General features: G+C 42.8%; 1 long non-coding RNA gene across 2 annotated transcripts; it reads left to right on the top strand.

The window, feature by feature from the left end:
• The first annotated feature begins 4073 nt into the window (after window positions 1-4073).
• LOC144391223 (uncharacterized) lies at window positions 4074-5337 on the top strand. 2 transcript variants are annotated; one of them, XR_013455121.1, is made up of 5 exons: window positions 4074-4504; window positions 4643-4692; window positions 4783-4860; window positions 4961-5075; window positions 5146-5337. It is a non-coding gene; the product is annotated as an uncharacterized LOC144391223 (long non-coding RNA). The 2 variants fall into 2 exon arrangements; XR_013455120.1 differs by having other exon boundaries at window positions 4961-5057.
• Window positions 5338-7240: the final 1903 nt, after the last annotated feature.

Genomic DNA, 7240 nt, shown 5'->3' on the forward strand with positions numbered 1-7240 from the left:
TTTGTATTGATGTTTGTAGTTTTTCGAGTCTTCTCCTAAACTCAGAGATTGGCTGTAAATTGTTGAGTGCTGCTATTGAGTGTATAGTGCATGATACACTTGATACAGTATCTTGATGATGGAAGCAAATGTCGGATCAAAGGAACATTGATAGCACCAGTACACGAAATATGGAAACTTGTTACAGACGGTCATGCTGTAATGTTCAACAAGTAGTACACCCTTACATTTGGATACGCTAACCATGAGAGGTTGGTGATCTATCAGTGATGAATGAATGAATGGGATCAGACTAAGTACGAGCTGAGTTTGTTTATGCAGGTAACAGACATGTCTCCCACCCTCCGCTTTGCTTTTGGGCTGAAGGGCAATAAAAGTGGAGATTGACACTGAAGTGGGGGTCTGGAACAGATGGGTCTGATGCTAAGTTGATTTATTATCTCCTGGTACTTTTTAGGATCAAGGGACTCACAATCTTCATTGTTGTTTTATGATACAAGTGTTTGGAGAATCTTTTGTTGATATCACAGGGTTGAGGTTAAAATTCTGACACATTGTTGGAAGTTTTAGTGACTGATACTGCAAATGCTCGACCACTTGTGAAAGTATTTACAAAGGTCAGCAAATTCACTGTAATGATGGAGGCCTTCAGTGAGGGCATTGGATGGTTTATTTTGATGGGAAAGGGATGGGAAAGTAAGCAAAGAAGAGAAAAGGAAGTTGAAATGTTATGAGAGACACACGCAGGTGTTTGAAAGTATGACCGAGGGTAAGTGGAAGTGTAAAAATGGAAAAAGAGGTTGAAGAGTTATGCAGTAATGCACAGGTTTTTAAAGGCGATCACACATCATGAGAGAAGCATAAACAGACTGGAGGTAAAATGAGAAGAAATTGACTGTGAGGGTGAGAATGTGAGGTAATATTTTTGTGTAAACTTGGTATGAGCAGATTACTTCGAGGTTAGAATGAACAAAGAGAACTTGGTTGGTCAATTAGTTGATGAAGACATGAAACAGTCATACAACACCATGAGGGGGAGACCTACAAGCAAAAACTCAAAGAGATCATTGAAAGGGACATTAAGGCAATATTGGTGTTAATTCTTCCTGAGTTGACTATGGGGGTAAATAATCAGTTATGTCGGAGATTTAAATTTTTATAAATTAATGGCTCCTCAAATCGGTTGGAAACAAGGCCGTTTGAGAAAGGCAATTTGTCAAAACAATGTGTAAATACTCTAGGAGCAGATAAAGATATGCAGAGGCATTCTTTACGTCAATGCATTACATTTTTCATTCAGCTGAGGCTCTAATCCAAAGCGACTTGCAGTAAGTGAATTTGAACAAGAGGGAACAGAACCAGAACAGCAGGAACAAGGAAGAGATTTTGCCTTTCAAGAAAGCAACATTTATGAGTGTCATTCAGGTGTTAATTACTTCAGTTGTAGTAGGTAGATATGTGTGTTTAGCTCTACAGGCTTCATCACTGCATGAAAAGTGGGATTTTCGGCAGTATGCGGCACTGTAAATTGTCGTGGAATTTCAGGTTTGCGGCAATTTGCGGGCAACGCCGAAAACTGCCGTAAATTGTCAGAAATTGATGTGGGCCTCCCTTGGGAGTTGTCCCTCCATAACCCCCCTCCTCCTAATTCTAGGGGAGGCTTTGACATGTAAATGAAATGCTGTGAGCTATACCAATGCAAATCAGGGTCGCAGAGGGAGTTTTAGCCCAGGTGACATTTTTTTAAAAGGTAAGAAAATCTCTGGTACAAATAGATCAGGCTCAGTAGCCTTATTATAGACTCTTACATTTGAGCTTGAATTGATTTATTTAATTCAAATATGCTAGATTACTGTGTACGCCATTAGCAATGGCAAATGTTATGTAAAAAAGATACACAAAACAACTTCTTTAAAAAATTAGTTTTAATCGAGGTAAAATGAGCATTCCATGCAAACAACATTTGAATCAGCATGAGGGGTCTGCAGAGATCACAGTCTCCTAGAGCTCAACTACAGTGCATAGTGGCAGGACTACAGTGACCTTTTCTTTGGTCTTACTTAAATGCACAGAGGATGTATTAACCACACATCTTCTAGCAATGCGCCCAACTGGCAGAAGTGATGCTGTATGACGTGTCTGTTCCCTGCAAGCCCCAAACTTCTATTGGCTTTCCATCAAAATGTCTGTCCGGGTGGGGATGAAGCCAGGAAACTTGTGCAAGAACATGTTTAAATGCCGTACCCTTTGACACAACATTAACAACTATAAACTGCTTTATAATGGCTGGTCGTAGTTCTGCTAGAGGGTCAAGGACGGGTTCCTCAAAACTGTTAGTGTTTCCACACCACTTAGCATGAACATATGCTGACCTTTATGCTCTGCATCTATCGATTGAGTAAGTTACATTCATATATGTTACCCGTTTACATGTCAAGGCAAAACATTCAACCTCAGTGACACAAGGGTACATGTGATGATACTGTGGCGTAGTGGTTTCCTATTCTACCGGCAACGCCACTTGGGATAGGCCCAAGACCTTTTAAAGCACACAGGTTCGTTCCACTCAATAGGCAAGGGCTCGTGGTTCCCAGTTTACAAAAACATTTTTTTTCAATAAATATACATTACCGTAAAATCTAACATTCATCACAAAATAAGAAAAGAAAAGTAATCGCTAAGGCCTAATGGTGAGAATCGCCGGTGAAGGGGTGAAGGGGAAAGAAAAATAAAACAAACTTAGAGAAAACCAAACCAGAGTTCACCCAGTGATAGCACAAAAATCCAATGGAACACGACACACGAGGAAGACCACCACCATCCACACCACCGGCGCCACGCCCAGCCTACAGCCGCTAGGAAGGATAACGAAAAAAAGAAGGTTACAAGAGGATTAAACCAAAAATTTACAACACAAAACAGAAAAAGAAAATAATTCACATAAAAATCATCCTGATCAAACAATTCACGTAACCCAAGCAAAAAGAAAATAAGGGAAACAAACCAAAAGAAATACAAACTAAAGGATTAATTACTCAGTCAGCTAGAATCAAAAACTACACAGATCCAAGTCTGGTGCCGGCAATATGCTAGGTACGTCGCGGCGGGGATCAAACTGCAATTAACAGCATTTAACAGGCCAGACAGTTACAGACAAGGTTACATGTAGCAGCAGACTAAGTTGCAGTTAGAAGCAGTTAGCAGCAGGCAAAGTTGCAGGCAAAGCAGTCAAAGCAGCAGGAAAAGTTGCAGGCAAAGCAGTCAAAGCAGCAGGCAAAGTTGCAGGCAAAGCAATCAAAGCAGTCAAAGCAGCAGGCAAAATTGCAGGCAAAGCAGCAGGCAAAGCAATCAAAGCAGTCAAAGCAGCAGGCAAAGTTGCAGGCAAAGCAGCAGCAATCAACTGAGTGTTGTCACATCAATCACCACCTGTGGGTTTCGGCCAGCTGATGAGCATTCCCTGTCAATGAACATAGGTTTAGCATTGCCAAGCTACATGTCAAAGATTTTTGGAAGCTAGTTTTAAAGTCATGTACCTGTTTCCCAGGTCAAACCTGCACAGGGAGAGGGAGGGAGAGAAAGACCCACACGGCAGGAAGGCATCTACCTGTGACCACAATAACGTTAGCTACAGAATATCGTTGGGTCTAACACGGAGAGGGAGAACACTTACCACCGGTTGAGAGGACCTAAGAACAAAAAGGAGCACGGGGCACGGAGCACTCTGTCGCTACTCTGCGCAGACAGACACCTGACCCGGAAATTATGCATCAGTGGGGCGCGAGAAGGGGGGCAGCCTTTATATACTACCGCCGCCCTAGTGGTCGGCAGGCGCAGTTAACTGTAGCAGGACAATCCTATTTCCATACTGCTACAATACATTGTCAACATTGCATGTCTGTCAGACTCAAGATTGTCTGGTGGAATGGAGAAAGAGGCACCACTGTACAGATTTCTAGGGAAAGTCGTTCTGCTGACGCCAAAACACTGCTTTACATAAAGCATATCAGCTGTTTCAAAGTCCCAACCATTAGTCTTCCTAAAATACTGGTCCTTCCGTATAACAAAAACCTCGTATGTGATTGGAGGACCCTTAGACTCCTCGTCCAATCACGTGTGAGGTCATAGGCATGACTCAGACAGCAGTACTTGCAAGACGAGCATACAAACAGTGTTACTATATTCAGAAGAACTGTATCTCCAGTTCCTTTGTTTGGTTTTTGCTGCTTCGTGAATAATGGCTGGATGACGTCTCGCGTTCAACTCGCCTTCAACTCCTCTCCGCGGTCACCAACTTTCGGCCAGTCCGCAGACAGACGAGAAGAAACTGCTGATGCTCTCAGTGGATCGTCTCGTCTACTCCAATAACAAACTGACGATATCAACGAGCGGTTCGCTCCACTGGAGCGTTCGGGACTCTGCGGGTTTCTGTCCACGGAGGAGAGGATGGCGGCTCTGGAGGAACTGACTCAAAGAAGAGGAGACGACGCACAATCCCAAGATAGCGGTAAGAATACGTTCGATGACTGCAAGCTAAGCTAAAAGTAGCGTAGCCTCAAACGAAAGCTAAGAGTAGCCTAGTAGCCTTACAAGTGACCAGAAACAGCTTTATCAAAGTGTATTTTCTTTGCCGTGTCGTTTACAGGAAGCGGTGCGCCGTCTTCACAACTCTACGAACTACGAACCGGAGCAAGGGTAAGATTTAAAGAATATGCTTTCATTCTGCGGTATAAGGGAATATATACTTATAGATACCGATCATAACTGTACATTTTGTTTTCACAGACTAATCTTGCCTCATAATGAGGCGGTGACCTCGTATTTGCTCCGGGAAAAGTCCAGATTTAGACGACGTCATTGTGTGTAAGTGACACTGTTTACTGTTTCTCCTTCCTTGTTACATGTTACTGTGACTTGCGTTTGATTTTTGTATTCATACCACACTCATTTAATTGTTTTCCAGCCTCCTGTAAGACGTATTGTGAGACGGGACGCAGGAGCTTCAGGTTTTTGCCAGCCGGAACACTCATTGCGGGCGGAGTCGAGCGAGAAGAAAGAGGGTCAGACACTTTTTTCAGGTACATTGATAGATGTGTTGTGTCCGTACGCATCGCATCGCACAGTACTGATTCATTGTTGTTTTTACAGCTGCTGGAATCGAGACAAAGTGTGCTGGCTGATGACGAGGTGGAACTCTGGAAATCTACAACCCCGAGGAGGCAAACGGACAGTTTACTGAGCTGTAGTTTTTAAACCGCCGTTACCCGAGTGTGGGCAGATCCTCACTTTGTATGTAGTTGTTGTTTGTATGTTGTTAATAAAGCTCTTTCTTTGCATAAACATGTGGCAAATGTTCATTTTCTCTATAAATTCATTGATGTCCTGGTTGGTATCCTAATAATAGTGTAGTAGCCTACATAGGATAACCATGAAATGAATATACAGCATAATATGAATATATAAATATATATAAATAAAATGAGGCGGGTGACCAATAGCGACAGATCTGCCAACCAATCACGAGGGATTGAAAGTTGTGGTTTCATCCAATCATGATCAAGGAAACTCAAGCCTGGTCTGCCCACGTGTGGTTTTGCTGCCAATCACGAGTGATTTTATTTGTTCGTAAGTTGTGGTTTCCTCCAATAAGGAGTAAGGATATTCAAGCCCGCTCGGCTCGGCCACCCGCGGCTTCGCTGCATTCATATGCTAATTCGGGCCATTCACACCTCCGCCAGCTCTCCACCTACGTCATGGTTCGTTTCCGACAATTTGTGGCACAGACAAACGCAACGTGCGCGGGTTGCAAATTGTCCGAAATTGTCGGAAATTAGGGAGATTTCCGGGCGTTTACGAGGACGAAAATCTCACTTTTCATGCAGTGCATATTGTCCTAATATCATTAGGGAACTCCTTCCACCATTTAGGAGTCAGGACAAATGATGACTTTGTTGGGAGTTTAGCTCCCTGTAAAAGAAACAATAGGCAGATGCTGAGTTGGGAGTGAATTAGGGACGAGTCTGAGAGGATAGATTTCAGAGGAGATGCAGAGGTTGAAAGGTGATGGCGACTCGTCGCTGAGGAGGGAGTAAGCAGGCCTCCCTAAAAAAACGACTGATGAGAGGAGGAATCTTAGGGAAGTGTCGGAGCCATAAAATCCATCCACAGGTTGTATTTCATCTCAGAGTTACCCAACAGGTTTAAGAATCACACGGTTTGAATGAAAGCAATTATTTCACTATGATAAAATTTACTAACACATTTTTCCTCAAATATATGTGGCTGACAATTGTTAACTCTGTTTTGCTTTTCAATTAGGAACAGGCGACTCCAATGCGATGAAGTCCAGATCGACACCCAGTAGAAACGGCGTTCAGGGGGTTTTACGACATTGTTGGATAAGGCAGGAGGTGGCCTGGGGGTGATTAGCATCACCAAAGGATATGTGAAGAGATGCTTTTACACCTACCTCAACATGAGGGACTGGAGGAGAACAGAATACAACTAGAATATCTGGAACATTATTGCATGGAGTGCAATTTCATTGATGCACGTGTAGATGTCAGCCCTGTGAGGCGAGGGACTTAAAATCTAATAAAAAATAAGATACATTTATAAAAAAAGGTACCAGCAACGCCACCTAGTTGCGGAGTCTAGGTCTCCATAAAAACAGGTTCTTTTTCACCAGAGGAAGAACAGCATGGATCACAAGACTTAAAAGCGTGGTTTAAAAGGAGGATTTTTTTTATTAACTAAAAACCCATAAATAACAACAATTGTATTAAAAGTCCAGCTGGAACAAAGTGCTAAAAAAGATTAAGAATTTGACCAGCCACTGCTGCTGATCCGTCCTGCCCTTTCTTTTAGTTTCTGGTTCCGTTCCTTTCCTGAGTGAGGTGTCCAGTCTGTCTCGTTCCTCTCCTCGTTTGCACCCTGCCTGCTCGTCCGCTGTCTTGCCGTCCTCTCGCTTGATTTCACTGTGGCTTCTGCTCTCCTGTGGCTTCTCCTTCCTCTCTCATGCCGTGCTTAGTGTCCTTTATAGCAGCTGTGTTAATTAGAGAGGGGAGGTCCTTTCATTGTGTAATGCGGTTGGCCAGGGCTCTCTGTAATTGATTAGTCCCTCCAGGTGCATGTAGTTTACTGAAAAGTGGGTTAATACGTAAAAATGTAATAAAACAAACCATGCTAAAATGTAATAAAACAAACCATGCAAAAATGTAATAAAACAAACCATGCTAAAATG

The sequence above is a fragment of the Gasterosteus aculeatus genome, chromosome Y (assembly GCF_964276395.1).
Source record: "Gasterosteus aculeatus chromosome Y, fGasAcu3.hap1.1, whole genome shotgun sequence".
NCBI lineage: Eukaryota > Metazoa > Chordata > Actinopteri > Perciformes > Gasterosteidae > Gasterosteus > Gasterosteus aculeatus.